Raw genomic sequence first — 18,277 nt, 5'->3', positions numbered from 1 at the left:
CTCTATTTCTTTGCACTGATCACCGAGGAAGGCTTTCTGATCTCTCCTTGCTATTCTTTGGAACTCTGCATTCAAATGGCTACATCTTTCCTTTTCTCCTTTGCCTTTCACTTCTCTTCTTTTCTCAGCTATCTGTAAGGCCTCTTCAGACAACCATTTTGCCTTTTTGCATTTCTTTTTCTTGGGGATGGCCTTGATCACTGCCTCCTGTACAATGTCACGAACCTCCATCCATAGTTCATCAGGCATTCTGTCTATCAGATCTAATCTCTTGAATCTATTTGTTACTTCCACTGTATAATTGTAAGGGATTTGATTTAGGTCACACGTGAATTGTTTAGTGGGTTTTCCCTACTTTCTTCAATTTCAGTGTGAATTTGGCAAGAAGGAGTTCATGATCTGAGCCACAGTCAGCTGCTGGTCTTGTTTTTGCTGACTGTATAGAGCTTCTCCATCTTTGACTGCAAAGAATGTAGTCAGTCTGATTTCGGTATTGACCATCTGGTGAGGTCCACGTGTAGAGTCTTCTCTTGTGTTGTTGCAAGAGGGTGTTTGCTGTGAACAGTGCATTCTCTTGGCAAAACTCAGGCTTTGCCCTGCTTCATTCTGTACTCCAAGGCCAAATTTTCCTGTTACTCCAGGTGTTTCTTGACTTCCTATTTTTGCATTTCAGTCCCCTATAATGAAAGGGACATCTTTTTTGGGTGATAGTTCTAGAAGGTCTTGTAGGTCTTGGTAGAACCATTCAACTTCACCTTCTCCAGCATTACTGGTTGGGGCATAGACTTGGATTACTTTGATATTGAATGATTTGCCTTGGAAACAAACAGAGATCATTCTGTCATTTTGAGATTGCATCCAAGTAGTGCATTTCGGACTCTTTTGTTGACTACAAGAGCTACTTCGTTTCTTCTTAGGGATTCTTGCTCACAGTAGTGGATATAATGGTCATCCGAGTTAAATTCACGCATTTCAGTCCATTTTAGTTCACTGATTTCTGAAATGTCGACGTTCACTCTTGCCATCTGCTGTTTGACCACTTCCAGTTTGCCTTAAATCATGCATTTTTTTTGACCAGTCATGGTTGTTTGACCATGAGAGGGTAACAGGCAGGAAGGCCAGGGGTCTCCGAAGGAGGAAGTAGCCTGCAAGTGTCAGACATTTTTATCTCTCTTAAGTGGCAGGAGGAAACAAACTAGCAATATTTTTTCCTTCTCTATACAAAGTTAAAAGGTTTCTCTTAAAATATTGTGTTGCCATAATGACACCTGGTTTCACCTGAAGTTAACTCTTCTCAAATCTAGAGATAACCGATGCATTTCTCTTATGGAAATGTTTATCTTAAGCTATGCTAATGTACTATGCATTTACCCCAAACTCTGTCTTCAAGTTTTTTTCACCTCTTGGCTCAGAACCTACTTGACAAACCAGTATGTTATATTCAGATATTATTCCCCTAATCTATGTAAATGAAACTATTTGTATGGTGATTTGCCCTTCTTCAAGATTCAAGTTAATCATTTTATGGCCCAGGATGAACTATTTGGTGCCAAGATTATCCCAAAATGCATCTTACGGGTGAGGGGCCTGGTGCCATTCTGAGTTTTAAGACATTCCTCTCTTTTATTAACAGACTGCTAGTGACTATATAACATCCAGCTGAAGACTAGCAGGGGGGTACTCTTTCTGCCTTCTTCTGATGCCTATGTCAGAAGCTTTCTCTATCTCCTTTATACTTTAATAAAACTTTATGACACAAAAGCTCTGAGTGATCAAACCTCATTTCTGGCCCCGGATTGAATTCTTCTCCTCTGGGGGCCCAAGAATCCCAGTGTCTTCGTGTGATTCAACAACAACCTTTCAACCACTTCCAATTTGCCTTAATTCATGGTATTAGCTGTAATGTATCAATAATGAGGGATGTAGTAATTGCTGACACTTAGAGGTTGAGTGAACATCAAGAAAATGGAATAAGCAGCTGTACTGAGTCTGGGAGACTGGATCCTGGTTTTTGTGCTCTGTCAGCTGTGGAATATTATGAACCAGCCTAAGGGTCTAATTAAACTATTTGAAAGTTTAAAAATTAGAGAACACATGTGATCCAGCGTTGAGGAGTTGCAGACTCTATGCGTGGGTTTAGTTGCTTTGAAAATAGGCCGCCTCACATTCTTGGGAATGTTTACTGCAGTGTTGTCTGTGACAGCAAACAGTTGGAAACAACTCAGATGTTCTCCAATATGGGGATATATAAAAACACTATGGTACAGTCATACAATGGAGTATTGTCGAGTGGAAAAATGACTAAACTGGATCTCAGTTTAGCAGCGTAAATCTCAAAATCTAATAATGAGCTGAAAAGAACAGTTGGTAGTTGGACAAACATGGTATAACACTCATAGAAAATTAAAAAGCACGAAAAGTAGCATCTGTGGCCATATATATGAGTAATCAAAGTATTAAAGCATTAATGGCAAAGTCACATATCTAAATAAATACATGTAGGGGAAGAGGTTGGAAAGACATCAGTTGGAGGTTCAAAAGACTTCAGCAGCATCTGTGAAGTATTATTTTCTTAAAATTTTAGAAGTGAACATGACAGTCTAAAACTCAGGGTGCTTACTTTTATTCTCTAGAATTTGCTATATATTTGAAACATTTTTAAACTAAAAAAGAATGTGAGCTGTTTCTGTATCAAGAGATGACATACTGCATTAATTCAATAGTGTTTCTTGAGAATTGACTGTGTGTGTGTGTGTGTGTGTGTGTGATTGTGCTGGGTGTTGAGGAATATAGAAAAGTCACGTAAGACAAGAAAAAATGACATGACCTGTAAGTTACGTAAAGCAACAAAACAAGCTTCTTGCTGCCCAGAAGCCTGTTTTCTTATGTGATGTGATAACATCCTTACATAAAGCAGTTGAGCCAGAGAAGATATCAAAATGAGGAATGGAAGACTGGAAGTCAGAGTCTCTGGAGCAGCTATTAGTAGATAAGATTTACTGGAGGAGGGGTATCTTGGAGTGAATCTGGGTAGACAGAATGGAGGTTAACTACCTTCTAGTCCGAGAAAGCTGGGTTTGAAAGGGAGGAGTAAAAACCATCCTGTAGCAGCGAAGTGTTTTTTGGAGAGAAAATTGAACAGATAGTATTATAGGTAGTCCAAAATGCTTTAATGCCAGGTCTAGGAGTTGAAACTTTATCCAGTAATTAAGTGGAGAACCATTCACATCTCTGAGGAACTGGAATGACATGTTGATTTGATTCTGACTATTAATCTGGTTGTGGTATGCAGGATAGAGTAGTGTAAGGAAAGACTAGGGGCTAGTTTGAGCAGATAGAGGCCTCAGTTGAGTTGGTTATAATGGGGATGGAGAAAAGAAAACTAATATTTTCCAGCAGGCTAGGCATTACTGGTCACAGTTTACAAAGGCACGTGTTTTAGTTGCCTTGGGCAACCATAACAGCACACTATAGACTGGATGGCTAAGCAATAGAGAATTTCTTCTTATGGTTCTGGAAGCTGGGAAGTCCATGATCAAAGTGCTGGCAAGATATGTTTCCTTCTGAGGCCTCTTCTCACAGCTTATAGGCAGCCATCATGCCACTGTCTACTCAAGGGGGAGAGAAAGCAAGCCAGCTCTGTGGTGTTCTTCCTCTTATAAGGGCACTAATCCTATCATGAGGACCCTGCACTCATGAACTTAGCTAGCCTTAATTACCTCCCTGAGGCCCCATATCCAAATACTATCACTTTAGGAGTTAGGGCTTCAACATATGAATTTGTGGGAGTGGAAGGAGATACAAACATTCGGTCTATAAACAATAAGTAATCTGTCCAAAGTTCTCATAGCTAGTAAATGCAGAGTCTGCAATAAAATCTAGGTTGTTTTTTACTCCAAAGTTTGTGTTGAAATTTTGGAAAAATGGACTTGAGGAGTGATCGGATTTAGAAGGTGAAAGAGAAGGAGGGATAAAAGAACAGTGAGTTTCGGGTTGTCAATAAAGTGCTTGATGAAAACTGAAAATTTGTGAGGTTAGGCTAGCTCGGAGAGCAAAATGAGTTCATTGTGGAAGACGGAAAGTTGGAGTTGGTGCACATGGCTTATAGACTGTTGGAACTCTGGTGGTTTAAGCTCTCAGATCTAAACTGTTGAAAGTCACAGCATGGAGGTGGTGATGAAATTCTGAAGACAGCAGTTCCCAGAAGGAATGAGTAGAAATAAAGAGAAAAGCAGGCCTTCTGCTTTTTAAATGTGTTAAGAGGGCAGATTTCATGGGTAAGTATTCCTACCACAGTTTAGTGAGAGAAAGACGAGGGAGGGAAGGGAAGAAGGAAAGGGGGAGAGAATGGGAGAAATGAGGGGGGAGGGGGAGAAAATGTCTTAAGGAATTCTCATACTTCAAATTATTTGTTTGGTGAAATAGAATCGCCAACAAGGAAAGCAATGGAGGAGCAATTAGAGGAGAAAAACTGCTTATTGATTTTTTTGTCAAGGGGGATGTTGGTGTCTGGGCCATTGAAGCCTGTTCATTTTAGGAAGAAAAGGGTGGTTGAATGCATCTGATACAATAGTGTTGGTTAAAGAGAATGACAGTTGGTACTGGATGGTTGTAATGTTGTGATTTGGTGGAAAAAACAACAGCAACAACAGAGGATTAAACAGTGATCTTCTAAAAAGTGCAGTTTCCAGACTGTTGGATTTCACAGACCTATAATATTTCAGTAATTAAGGGAACTAAACAGGATCATTAAAAACACCATAGTCTCTTATCAATCTCACTTTCATAAAAGGAAAAAGCCTTTTAATGTAAATTTAAATGGTCATAATCGTCAGGTGAGGGGTGGTTTTGATGTGAACCGGCACCAAGTCAGTCCCCAAAGGGGACAGATCTGAGAACTTTCATTTGGGAACCGTGGAAACAACATTTGCGGTGTCTCCTGTAACTTATGCTCCCCGTAAGTCTGGTGTATTCTTGTTTTTAAAACAACCTTTTGTTTCCTCAAAGCACCAAAGAGGACATTTCAGGAAGTTTAGTAGATCCTTATTCACATAATGAAGGCAGATTAAAATTAACCAAGTGGTGCTGCTTGAAAGTGAATGTGTTAGTCACTCAGTTGATCTGACTCTTTGCAATTCCATGGACTGTAGCACACCAGGCTCCTCTGTCCATGGGATTCTCCAGGCAAGAATACTGAAGTGAGTAGCTATTCTCTTTTCCAGGGATCTTTCTGACCCAGGAATCAAACCCAGGTCCCGCACACTGCAGGCAGATTCTTTACCGTCTGAGCCACCAGGGGATGCTGGAGGAATATTCTTCCTGATGAAAGCAACTCTCCTTGTTGAGGAAAGAGTGGGATTGTAGAAGTAATAATACTTTGCTCCATTAAATTGTAGTTGAATGTTCACTCATGACTAGGAGAAAAACCATAGGTTCCTTATTTCTTGACTTTCAAGGTACATTCAGTTTCCAAAGGAAATCAAGGCTTCTGATAATTCTCCAGGTCCTATGACCCTTTTTGTAATGTAAAGACAAGCCTAAAAATTCTGTGACGTAGCTCCTGAAATATTATCATCTTCTACTTTCTGTCTGCCTGCCCCAACCAAAACTTGAGTATTGGAAGCTTGACTTCATCACCAGAGTCATAGGAACTGAACAAACTCAGAACTGGGCACACCTCAAGGACTGGGGCTGGCCTGGAGAAATAAAAGAAAAAGGCACTAACTGTACTGTGAGTCACGGTAGCAACAGGCTCAAATGGAGTGTTTACATGTGGAACCTGAGGTTTATTATACAAAGCCGTTTTCTGCTGGTTTAAGAAAAAATAGACACTAATTATGCAAGCTCAAATAACAACAACAAAAATGTATAATGCATTGAAATCTGTTTTGATTTAAAAAAATAAATAGCTCTTAGGCAGACACTGAAATGAACAGATTTCAGTGCCAGAAAAGATAAATTAGCCACCCACTCCACACAAAATATTATCCTTTATCTATAGCGTACATTTCTATTGGTTCTGCAATTATATTTGGTAATGATTTTTTCTCACCAACTGTTCTTTTAATTTTGAAAATACTGTCGGTCAAATTTCTTAATTGAGTTCTGAGAGAAAGCTTGTAGAGGTCAAAATAACACTGTGACGATGCTAATGAAACCACCAACATGAAAAACATTTCCCCAGTCGGTACTCTTTGTCATCAGTATCCTATTAAACATATTTACAAAGGCATTACTTAAGTGTTTATCCTTTTATTGTGCAATATAAAATATATATAGAAACGTACACATCATGTGTACACAGCTTAATGAATATTTATAAGGCAACTCAGGTAACCACCATTCGGGTGAAGAAATTGAACACTGCTGATACAAAGAAGTTCCAGTGTTTCCCTTTCCCGTTGCATCCCCATTGTATCTATTTATTCCTCTTTAGAAATAGCAGATATTTACCTTTTAAAATAATCCCTTGCTTTTTAAAAAGTTATTCTCTGTAGATATGCATCCCTAAACAATTTAGTTTTGTCTCTTTTTGAATTTATATCTCTGGCTTCTCTTAAGAGGATTTTCCTTTTGTCTTTGGTTCTCAGAAGTTTTCTGAAGATGTATTTTGGATTTGGTTGCAGGTCATGAATCTTCAGTTGGTTTTGGAAAATTCTCAACTATAAGTTCTTCAAATATCACTTCCGCCCTGTTCTCTCTTTCCCCTCATTCTGAACTATAGTTACACTTTTCTGTAGGGCTGCTTCTTCCCTGCCCCTTGGATGAAATCACAGACAATTCTCTGTCTTTTCTATGTCTTTTCAGGTAATGAAGTCTTCTGGTCACTTTGGTCCTTAAAATAGTTGTAAAAGTATAATGTTCATGTAATAGTAAAAAAGTTCTAACTTCTTAAAAAAAATAAGTTTCATTGAGGTCTAATTTACATACCATAAAACCCATCCACCGTAAATGTACAGTTTGATGGTGTTTAGTAGATTTATGCAGTTGTGAAACCATCAACATATCCCAGTTTTAGCGCATGCCCATCATCTTGAGAAGTGCATTTGTGCTCATTTGCAGTCAGTCACCATCCTGCCTCCAGCTCCAGGCAACCTCTCATCTGCTTTCTGTATCTATTTTTGCCTTTTCTAGAAATTTCATGTAAGTGGAATCATATAAACGAAATATGTGATCTTTGTGTCAAACTTCTTTCACTTAGCATGTTTCTGAAACTCCTTTATGTTTTTGCAGATAGCTATATCTGTCTATCTACATCAGAAATTTGCTCTTTTATGTTGCTGAATGGGATTCTGTTGTATACCACATTATGTTCACCTAGTCACCAATGATGGAAATTGGGATTCTTTCTAGGTTAGGGCTACTCTGAATAAGCTGCTGTGATAATTTACATAAAAGTCTATGTATTGACATATGGTTTTGTTTCTCTGAAGTATATAGGAGGGGTGGAACGGCTAGGTGATATAGTAAGTTTATGCTTAACTTTGTAAGAAACTGACAAATGCTTTCCAAAGCTGCCGCACCAATTTACATTCCTACCAGCAATGTAGGAGCATTCTCTCCATCCTTGGTAACAGTTGTTATTGTCTTCGTCGATAGCTGTTTTAATGAACTAGTAATGGTATGTTACTGTCACTTTATTTTGCATTTTCCTAGTGACCCACTCCAGTATTCTTGCCTGGAGAATTCCATGGACAGAGGAGCCTGGCAGGCTACAGTTCATGGGGTTGCAAAGAGTCGGACACGACTGAGCGACTAACACTTTCACACTTTCAGTGACAAATATTGTTGAGCATCTTTATGTATTAGCTGTTCATGTGTCCTCTCTGGTGAAGTGTCATTTCAAATCATTTGCCCATTTGTTAATTGGATTGTTTGTCTTCTTATTGAATTATGAGGCTATATGTACACACACATATACATACATATATAAAAACAGACACATGCTGGTTATACCTCCTTTATGAGATATAAGGTTTACAAACATTTTTTCTCAACCTTGTCATTTTCTTAATGATATCTTTTGGAGAACAAATGTTTCTAATTTTGATAAAGTCCAGTTTATTATTTGTTTTCTTTATGGATCATGTTTTTGGTGTCATGTCTAAGAAACTGAGGAGCTGTCAGATGAGTAAAAGATAACTAGGAAATCATAGTGTCATGAAACCAGGGAAAGTAACATTTTTAGGAAGGAGGATGATCACTAGTACTAAAGCCTGCAAAAAGTTCAGAAGGGATGAATGAGATGAAAAGGTTTCTAAATTTGGAGAATAATAGTAATAATACTGATAACTGATATTTATGATGCTTATTTTATGCCAGACCCTATACTAAGTGTGGTCTCATTTCTAGTTTTAGTAAATAGATGGAAATTAGATGTTTTCCTTGAGTTTTGGCATCAACACATTTTCCCCTCATATCTCTAAAAATATTGATTCAGAGAGTATAGCTTAGGATGTAGAGATGGAAAGTTGTATTAGTTATGGGAAGCCATTTACCTTTTCGTTTAATCTGTTGCCTCACTTGTAAAGTAGGAGCAATCATTACTACTTTGTGGGACAGGCCTGTCATTAGATATTGTAGCAAACCACTGGTACATGCTTTAGAACAGAAGTTGTAATTATTAGTTGTCACAATCAGATAAAGATCCAAAAATGTTTTATAAACTGTTATAGTCTATAGTATATATTATTCATACCATTTGGTATTTTTTGGAATCATAATGCATATGTAATATATTGTCTTATTTTAATTTTTTAAAATCTTGCACATTAAGTACTTGAATTTTTCTCCTTTTTTCATAACCCAAAGATTATAACCAGTGCTTTTTTAAAAACAGCTTTACTAAGATATGATCCACATGCCATGTAATTCATCCATTTTAAAGTGTACAGTTCAGTGATTTTTAATATACACCCAGAGTTGAATCAATGTTAGAACATTTTCCTCACCCTCCAAAAGAAACTGTACTCACTAGTAGACTCTCCATTAACCCCCCACGTACCCTATCCCTAGGCAATACCTGATCGACTTTCTGTCTTTATAGATTCATCTATTTGGGGATATTTCATGTAAGTGGAATCATACAGTATGTGATCTTTTCTGATTGACTTATCTTAAAGAAAACCAGAGATAATAGTTAAAGTAGTAAAACTGGCTTTTATTCAAGAACAATTGTAATAGGGGAAAAGAGGCCTCAGTATTGAACTAAGCTGAATTCTGAATACAACCTGGACAGTGGGGATTTACAGCTAAGGAGCAGGTTGTGGTGGTGCTGGGGAGAACTAGTGGATAGAAAATTACCAAGTGGAGCCACCAACGGTAGGGAAGTGTCTTACTAAACTGAACTAACAGGAGTGTCTGAAGGCAGGCAACAGTGACCAAATACCACATGAGGGATGGTGGGGAGTGAGGAATTTGATCAGATATTGAAGTTGATCCTATATTGAGGATGAGGATTCTGGCTCAGAATCCATCTAAAACTGGGTTATGCAGGTCTAAGGACAAGGCACGAAGATGAGGCTTAATGAAAGAGAGGCTTAGAGGAGCCTGACTGAAGTTTGGTCAAGGGGGGTGTCTTGGTCATTTCTTCTGCTTAGCATAAGTCTTCAAATTTCACCTGTGGAATAGCATGTATCACGACTTCATTCTGTTTCATTGTTGAATAATGTCCCATTGCATAGATAGACAAGATTTTATTTTTCCACTGTTTGCCTAGTTAGTGGGCATTTGGATTGCTTCCTTTTTTTTTTCGCTTTAATGAATGATGCCGCTGTTAGCATTCATGTACACGCTTTTGTGTGCACATGTGCTTTCACTTCTCTTGGGTATATATCTAAGAGTGAAATTGCTGGGTCATACAATAGCTGTATCTTTAATTTTTTGAGAAACTGCCAAACTATTTTTCAAAGTAGATATACCATCTTACATTCCACCAGTGGCAGATGTAGATTCAGTTTCTCTTCAACATTCCCAGCGTTTGTTATTACTTGTCTTTTTTTATTGTAGCCAGGCTTGTGGGTAGGAAATGGTATCTCACTGTGGTTTTGGTTTGCATGTCCTGATGGCTAAATGATGTTGTTGTTCAGTCGCTCAGTCATGGCTGACTCTTTGCAATCCCATGGACTGCAGCTCGCCAGGCTTCCCTGTCCTTCACCATCTCCCAGAGCTTGCTCAAACTCATGTCCATCAAGTCAGGGATGCCATCCAACCATCTCATCCTCTGTCATCCCCTTCTCCTCCTGCCTGCAGTCTTTCCCAGCATCAGGGTCTTTTCTAATGAGTCGGCTCTTCACATCAGATGGCCAAAGGATTGGCGCTTCAGTCCTACTAATGATTATTCAGGATTGATTTCCTTTAGGATTGATTGGTTTGATCTTGCAGTCCAAGGGACTCTCAAGAATCTTCTACAACACCACAGCTCAAAAGCATCGATTCTTTGGCATGCAGCCTTCTTTATGGTCCAGCTCTCACATCCATATGTGACTCTGGAAAAACCATAGCTTTCACTATACAGACTTTGTCAGCAAAGCAATGTCTCTACTTTTTAATATACTGTCTAGGGTGGTCATAGCTTTTCTTCCAAAGAGCAATCGTCTTTTAATTTCATGGCTACAGTCACCATCTGCAGTGATTTTGGAGCTCAAGAAAATAAAGTCTGTCACTGTTTCCATCCCCATCTATTTGCCATGAAGTGATGCAACCAGATGCCATGATCACTGTTTTTTGAATGCTGAGTTTTAAGCCAGCGTTTTCACTCTCCTCTTTCACCTTCGTCAAGAGGCTTTTTAGTTCCTCTTTGCTTTCTGCATAAGGATGGTGTCATCTGCATATCTGAGGTTATTGATATTTCTCCAGGCAGGCTTAATTCCAGCTTGTGCTTCATACAGCCTGGCATTTTGCATGATGTACTCTGCATATAAGTTAAATAAGCTGGGGAATATACAGCTTTGACATATTCCTTTCCCAATTTGGAACCAGTCTGTTGTTCCATGTCCGGTTCTAACTATTGCTTCTTGACCTGTCTATGGATTTCTCAGGAGGCAGGTCAGGTGGCCTGGTATTCCCATCTCTTTAAGAATTTTCCACAGTTTGTCATGATCCACACAGTCAAAGCCTTAACGTAGTCAATGAACAGAAGTGGATGTTTTTCTGGAACTTTCTTGCTTTTTCAATGATCCAGTGAATGTTGGCAATTTGATCTCTGGTTCCTCTGCCTTTTCTAAATCCAGCTTAAACATCTGGAAGTTCTCGGTTCACATACTATTGAAGCCTGGCTTGGAGAATTTTGAGCATTAATTTGCTAGTGTGTGAGATGAGTGCAATTGTGCAGTAGTTTGAACATTCTTTGGCATTGCCCTTTTTTGGATTAGAATGAAAACTGACCTTTTCCAATCATAGGCCACGGCTGAGTTTTCCATATTTGCTGGCGTATTGAGTTCAACACTTTCACAGCATCATCTTTTAGGATTTGAAATAGCTCAGCTAGAATTCCATCACCTCCACTAAGCTTTGTTTGTAGTGATGCTCCCTAAGGCCCACTTGACTTTGAACTCCAAGATGTCTGGCTCTAGGTGAGTCATCACACCATTGTGGTTATCTGGGACATGAAGATCTTTTTTGTATAGTTCTTCTGTGTATTCTTACACTTCTTGATATCTTCTGCTTCTGTTAGGTCCATACCATTTCTGTCCTTTATTGTGCCTACCTTTGCATGAAATGTTCTCTTGGTATCTCTAATTTTCTTGGAGAGAGCTCTAGTCTTTCCTGTTCTTTTTCCTCAATTGAAATTGAGTATTAACTAATACTTCTTTAACTCCAGTGAAGTACAGACAGGATCTGGGAGATTTAAAGATAGGAAGCAATCTGAAAATGGCCTATTAGCATGTTGCTACTGGAATGCATTTAGCCAAACCTTCAAGGTCTTTCTGAAACAGATGTGAACAGTGAAGGCAAGTGGATTTATTCATTTCCTTCAGCCCCTTTAATCTCATCAATTTGTGTTCTAGGTCATTGTTTCTGATCTAATACCCATATTGATGAATGTCACTATGTATTATCTCGCTCACACCCTGCCCAATATTACAGAAATGAAGAAGACAAAGAGAGGGGTTGGTATCTCAATAAGAGACTCCATAAAAATTTATGACTTTATCTGATAAAATAATTGCAATCTTGTATCATTGTAGAATCTTGTGTCATAAATCCAAAGCCCCTCTTCATAGTCACTAGTAAATGGAAAAAAAAATTCCTCTTCTATTTGTGTAGGCAGGGATGAACAAGCTTTTTCAATGAAAAGCTGAATAGTAAATATTTATAACTTTGTGAATCACAGAGTTTTCATTTTAGTTACTGAGCCCTGCAATTGTATACAAGAGGAAAGGCAGCCATAGACAGTATATAAACAAATGGATGTAATTGCATTATAATAAAACTTTATTTACAAAAACAGGCATTGGGCTTAATTTGGTCCATAGGCTCCAGTTTGCAGATCTCTTATGCAGAAGAAAGTGGGGGCTTCTTGGGAAGATATCTTTCTATGATAACTTTAAAAATGGATAAGAGTGAACACTTTTTTATTTTTTCTACGTGGATGTTTTCCTTGCCTTCTTACTACCCTGGGTGGGTTAACTGATTGATTTTGCAGAGGTTGTCTCTTTACTCTATTTTTCTTTTTTGCTGTTGGCTTTTTTGTTTTTATCTTTTTTTGGCCATTATGTGACTTATCTATGGGATTTTTACTGTACTAGGTATTGAACCCAAGCCCTTGGCAGTGAGAACATGGAGTCCTAACCACGAAACTGGCAGGGAAGTCCCTGTCTCTTTCCCTTTTTCAATGTTATTTTCTTATTGCTAGGACAGTGTCTTTGAAGCATTTAAAACTAGATTAGAGAGAATTCCACAGTCACTTCTAGGAACAATTATTTTCATTATCGACTACTTCTGTTAAGTCTGATATCACAGAAATATTTATTGACTTATTCCATTAATTTCATCAGTTATTTTCGATCAGCTTAAACTCCTTCATTTGTTTCTCTTATTTCTGTTACAGAGAAAGAGCTCATAAAATGATATTAGTTATTAATAGATATAATAGGACAGCTAACTAGTGGAAAAACTTTTATACCTCATTACTGTGTCTAGATTACTACAGCTGTTGTCTTAAAAAATACTCTAAGCAGATTAAACTAAATCAAAATTTTAAGTAAAGCGGAAGTGTGAAGTGAATAACCTTTTGGGGTGAGAGGCTGGCCTGGGGCATGGTTTTGAGGAATTGCTGAACAATGTCTGTAATCTTTTCTAGTACACTTTCTAGCTACATAACCCAGTAAAATCCCCTTGGGCTTAAGCTGGCTAGATGCATTTCTTTCCACTTAAAGAATCTTGGCTGAAAGAGAGGATTTCATATTGGTATTGAGATTCAAAGGGTAATAGATAGACAAGGGAGGGACTGGGGTCCAGGCAGAGGAAAGAGCAGGTGCAAACAAACGACAAGGACTTTCTTGGTGCTGGAAATTAGAGTAGAAAGGTTTCGAGGTAGGAGATAAGGCTGGATGTGCAGACCAAACCGTGAAGGACACGCCTTCCCAAAGGGTTTGAAGTGTATCCTGTGTGCAGTGTTGTTGTGTTAGTCAGTTGTGTCCGCCTCTTTGTGACCCCATGGCCTGGAGCTTGCCAGGTATGCAGGGAGGAGCCGTTAAAGAAGTTTGAGCAAGGGAGCAATATGAACAGACGTGGGCTAGGATATTTGTTCTAATGGTGGCATGATGGAACCAGAATGGAGCAAAGACCACCAGTTGTAGGGTAGTTGCTGCTGTCTAGGTGAGAGATATGAAAGCTGGAGCCAGGACACTGACAGTGGGGAATGGGGAGAAGAAAATATGTCTGAAAAGCGTCAAGGATGAAGACTTAACAGTGGTAGCGTGACTAGGGTAAGGGTTAGGGTGGGATGAATAAACGATGGGAGAATAAAAGAACAGGGAGGAATCTGGACGGTTCTCAGTTTTCTGGCTTGGACAGCTGTGTGAAGGAAGGTGCTAATCATCAAGATGATAGGAAATAAGATGTGTGTGTGTGGAGGAATTGGTGTGGCAAGCGAGGACAGTGGCAAGATAGACAATGAGTTTAATTTTGGATATGTTGAAGTAAAAGTTCATGGGTTATTCAGTTGGCTTTTGTGGGAGGCAGTTGGGTAATCAAATATAAACTGTGGTTGTTGAAGAAGGTACTCAGAGTTTGTGCGGTGAGTAAACGGGACATAGCCATTTAAAAATTGTGGTCAGAAGGAGTAGCCAGAGAAATAAGGAAGAGAAATAACCAAGGGGATGTAATAACCAAAATCAAGAGATGAAATAATTCTAAGAATGATAAAGAAATTAACAGTATTTGATATTCCAGGGAGGGCAAGCTTTATAAGAGTTGAAAAGAGTACATTGAATCTAGATAGTGGTAGGTAACTGGTGATAAGTGCAAAAAATGGTTTCAGGGGCTACATGAAGCAAAGGCCCAGACTGCAAAGCTCCGAAGAGGAATCAGGGATGATGCAGCCATTTTTGACCAATTTTTCTCTATTTCACTGTGAAGGACAAGAGGAAAAATAGCCTAGGAATTGGGAGCACATAAGCCTGGGAATGGAGAAGGCAATGGCACCCCACTCCAGTGCTCTTGCCTAGAAAATCCCATGGACGGAGGAGCCTGGTGGGCTGCAGTCCATGGGGTCGCTAAGAGTCGGACACAGCTGAGCGACTTCACTTTGACTTTTCACTTTCATGCACTGGAGGAGGAAATGGCAACCCACTCCAGTGTTCTTGCCTGGAGAATCCCAGGGACGGGGGAGCCTGGTGGGCTGCTGTCTATGGGGTCGCACAGAGTCGGATACGACTGAAGCGACTTAAGCAAGCATAGCAATGTTAGTTGTTTTTCACTTATAGAAGAGATAAAGCATGTTCACGTACTACAAAGAAGGAATAAATGGAGAAGAAAAGGATGAAGATAAAGGAGAGAGAAGGAATATTAATAGAGCAAGGGCCAAGAGGATGGAGAGCAGGATTGGATCCAGAGAACAGGGAAATGGATGAGTAATGGATGAGGTAGTTGACCTGGTTCAGTTTAGTTCAGTCGCTTAGTCATGTCTGATTCTTTGTGATCCCATAGACTGCAGCATGCCAGGCTTCCCCTCCCTTTTGAACCTCCCTCTCCTATCTCCCTGCACATCCCACCCCTCTAGGTTGATACAGAGCCCTATTTGAGTTTCCTGAGACACACAGCAAATTCCCATTGGCTGTCTATTTTACATATGGTAATGTAAGTTTAGGTCATACCTGAATGGTCTAGTGATTTTCCCATTCAGGTATGACCTAAACTTACATTCAGTTTAGTCGCTCAGTCGTGTCCAACTCTTTGCGACCCCATGAATCACAGCACGCCAGGCCTCCCTGTCCATCACCATTTCCCGGAGTTCACTCAGACTCACGTCCATCAAGTCAGTGATGCCATCAAGCCATCTCATCCTCGGTCGTCCCCTTCTCCTCCTGCCCCCAATCCCTCCCAGCATCAGAGTCTTTTCCAATGAGTCAACTCTTTGCATGAGGTGGCCAAAGTACTGGAGTTTCATCTTTAGCATCATTCCTTCCAAAGAAATCCCAGGACTGATCTCCTTCAGAATGGACTGGTTGGATCTCCTTGCAGTCCAGGGGATTCTCAAGAGTCTTCTCCAACACCACAGTTCAAAACCATCAATTCTTCAGTGCTCAGCCTTCTTCACAGTCCAACTCTCACATCCACACATGACCACAGGAAAAACCATAGCCTTGACTAGATGGACCTTAGTCAGCAAATAATGTCTCTGCTTTTGAATATACTATCTAGGTTGGTCATAACTTTTCTTCCAAGGAGTAAGCATCTTTTAATTTCATGGCTGCAGTCACCATCTGCAGTGATTTTGGAGCCGAAAAAAATAAAGTCTGACACTGTTTCCACTGTTTCCCCATCAATTTCCATTGAAGTGATGAGACCAGATGCCATGAGCTTTGTTTTCTGAAGGTTGAGCTTTAAGCCAACTTTTTTGCTCTCCTCCCTCACTTTCATCAAGAGGCTTTTTAGTTCCTCTTCACTTTCTGCCATAAGGGTGGTGTCATCTGCATATCTGAGGTTATTGATATTTCTCCCAGCAATCTTGATTCCAGCTTGTGTTTCTTCCAGTCCAGCGTTTCTCATGATGTACTCTGTGTATAAGTTATACATCCTTGACATACTCCTTTTCCTATTTGGAACCAGTCTGTTGTTCCATGTCCAGTTCTAACTGTTGCTTCTTGACCTGCATACAGATTTCTCAAGAGGCAGGTTAGGTGGTCTGGTATTCCCATCGCTTTCAGAATTTTCCATAGTTTATTGTGATCCACACAGTCAAAGGCTTTGGCATAGTCAATAAAGCAGAAATAGATGTTTTTCTGGAACTCTCTTGTTTTTTCCATGAAACCAAGCCATGCCTGCGGGGCAACCCAAGACGGCAGGTCATGGTGGCGAGGTCTGACAGAGCATGGTCCACTGGAGAAGGGGATGGCAAGCCACTTCAGTATTCTTGCCTTGAGAAACCCATGAACAGTAGGAAAAGGCAAAATGATAGGATACCAAAGGAGGAACTCCCTAGGTCATTAGGTGCCCAATATTCTACTGGAGATCAGTGGAGAAATATCTCCAGAAAGAATGAAGGGATGGAGCCAAAGCAAAAACAATACCCAGCCTTGGATGTGACTGGTGATAGAAGCAAGGTCCGATGCTGTAAAAAGCAGTATTGCATAGGAACCTGGAATGTCAGGTCCATGAATCAAGGCAAATTGGAAGTGGTCAAAGAAGAGATGGCAAGGGTGAACGTCGACATTCTAGGAATCAGCGAACTAAAATGGACTGGAATGGGTTAATTTAACTCAGATGCCAATTATATCTACTACTGTGGGCAGGAATCCCTCAGAAGAAATGGAGTAACCATCATGGTCAACAAGAGAGTCCGAAATGCAGTACTTGGATGCAATCTCAAAAATGACAAAATGATCTCTGTTCATCTCCAAGGTAAACCATTCAATATCACAGTAATCCAAGTCTATGCCCCAACCAGTAATGCTGAAGAAGCTGAAGTTGAACGATTCTATGAAGACCTACAAGACCTTATAGAACTAACACCCAAGAAAGATGTCCTTTTAATTATAGGGGACTGGAATGCAAAAGTAGGAAGTCAAGAAACACCTGGACTAACAGGCAAATTTGGCCTTGGAATGCGGAATGAAGCAGGGCAAAGACTAATAGAATTTTGCCAAGAAAATGCACTGGTCATAGCAAAAACCCTCTTCCAACAACACAAGAGAAGACTCTACACATGGACATCACCAGATGGTCAACATCAAAATCAGATTGATTATATTCTTTGCAGCCAAAGGTGGAGAAGCTCTATACAGTCAACAAAAACAAGACCAGGAGCCGACTGTGGCTCAGATCATGAACTCCTTATTACCAAATTCAGACTTAAATTGAAGAAAGTAGGGAAAACTGCTAGATCATTCAGGTATGACCTCAATCAAATCCCTTATGATTATACAGTGGAAGTGAGAAATAGATTTAAGGCCCTAGATCTGATAGATAGAGTTCCTGATGAACTATGGAATGAGGTTTGTGACATTGTACAGGAGAAAGGGATCAAGATCATCCCCATGGAAAAGAAATGCAAAAAAGCAAAATGGCTGTCTGGAGAGGCCTTACAAATAGCTGTGAAAAGAAGAGAGGTGAAAAGCAAAGAAGAAAAGGAAAGATATAAGCATCTGAATGCAGAGTTCCAAAGAATAGCAAGAAGAGATAAGAAAGCCTTCTTCAGCGATCAGTGCAAAGAAAAAGAGGAAAATGATAAATGGGAAAGACTAGATATCTCTGCAAGAAAATTAGAGATACCAAGGGAACATTTCGTGCAAAGATGGGCTCGATAAAGGCCAGAAATGATATGGACCTAACAGAAGCAGAAGATATTAAGAAGAGGTGGCAAGAATACATGGAAGAACTGTACAAAAAAGATCTTCATGACCCAGATAATCATGATGATGTGATCACTAATTTACAGCCAGACATCTTGGAAAGTGAAGTCAAGTGGGCCTTAGAAAGCATCACTACGAACAAAGCTAGTGGAGGTGATGGAATTCCACTTGAGCTATTTCAAATCCTGAAAGATGATGCTATGAAAGTGCTGCACTCAATATGCCAGCAAATTTGGAAAACTCATCAGTGGCCACAGAAC

The sequence above is a fragment of the Ovis canadensis genome, chromosome 18, assembly GCF_042477335.2.
Source record: "Ovis canadensis isolate MfBH-ARS-UI-01 breed Bighorn chromosome 18, ARS-UI_OviCan_v2, whole genome shotgun sequence".
Classification (NCBI taxonomy): domain Eukaryota; kingdom Metazoa; phylum Chordata; class Mammalia; order Artiodactyla; family Bovidae; genus Ovis; species Ovis canadensis.
Note: the sequence above shows the minus strand (reverse complement) of the source record.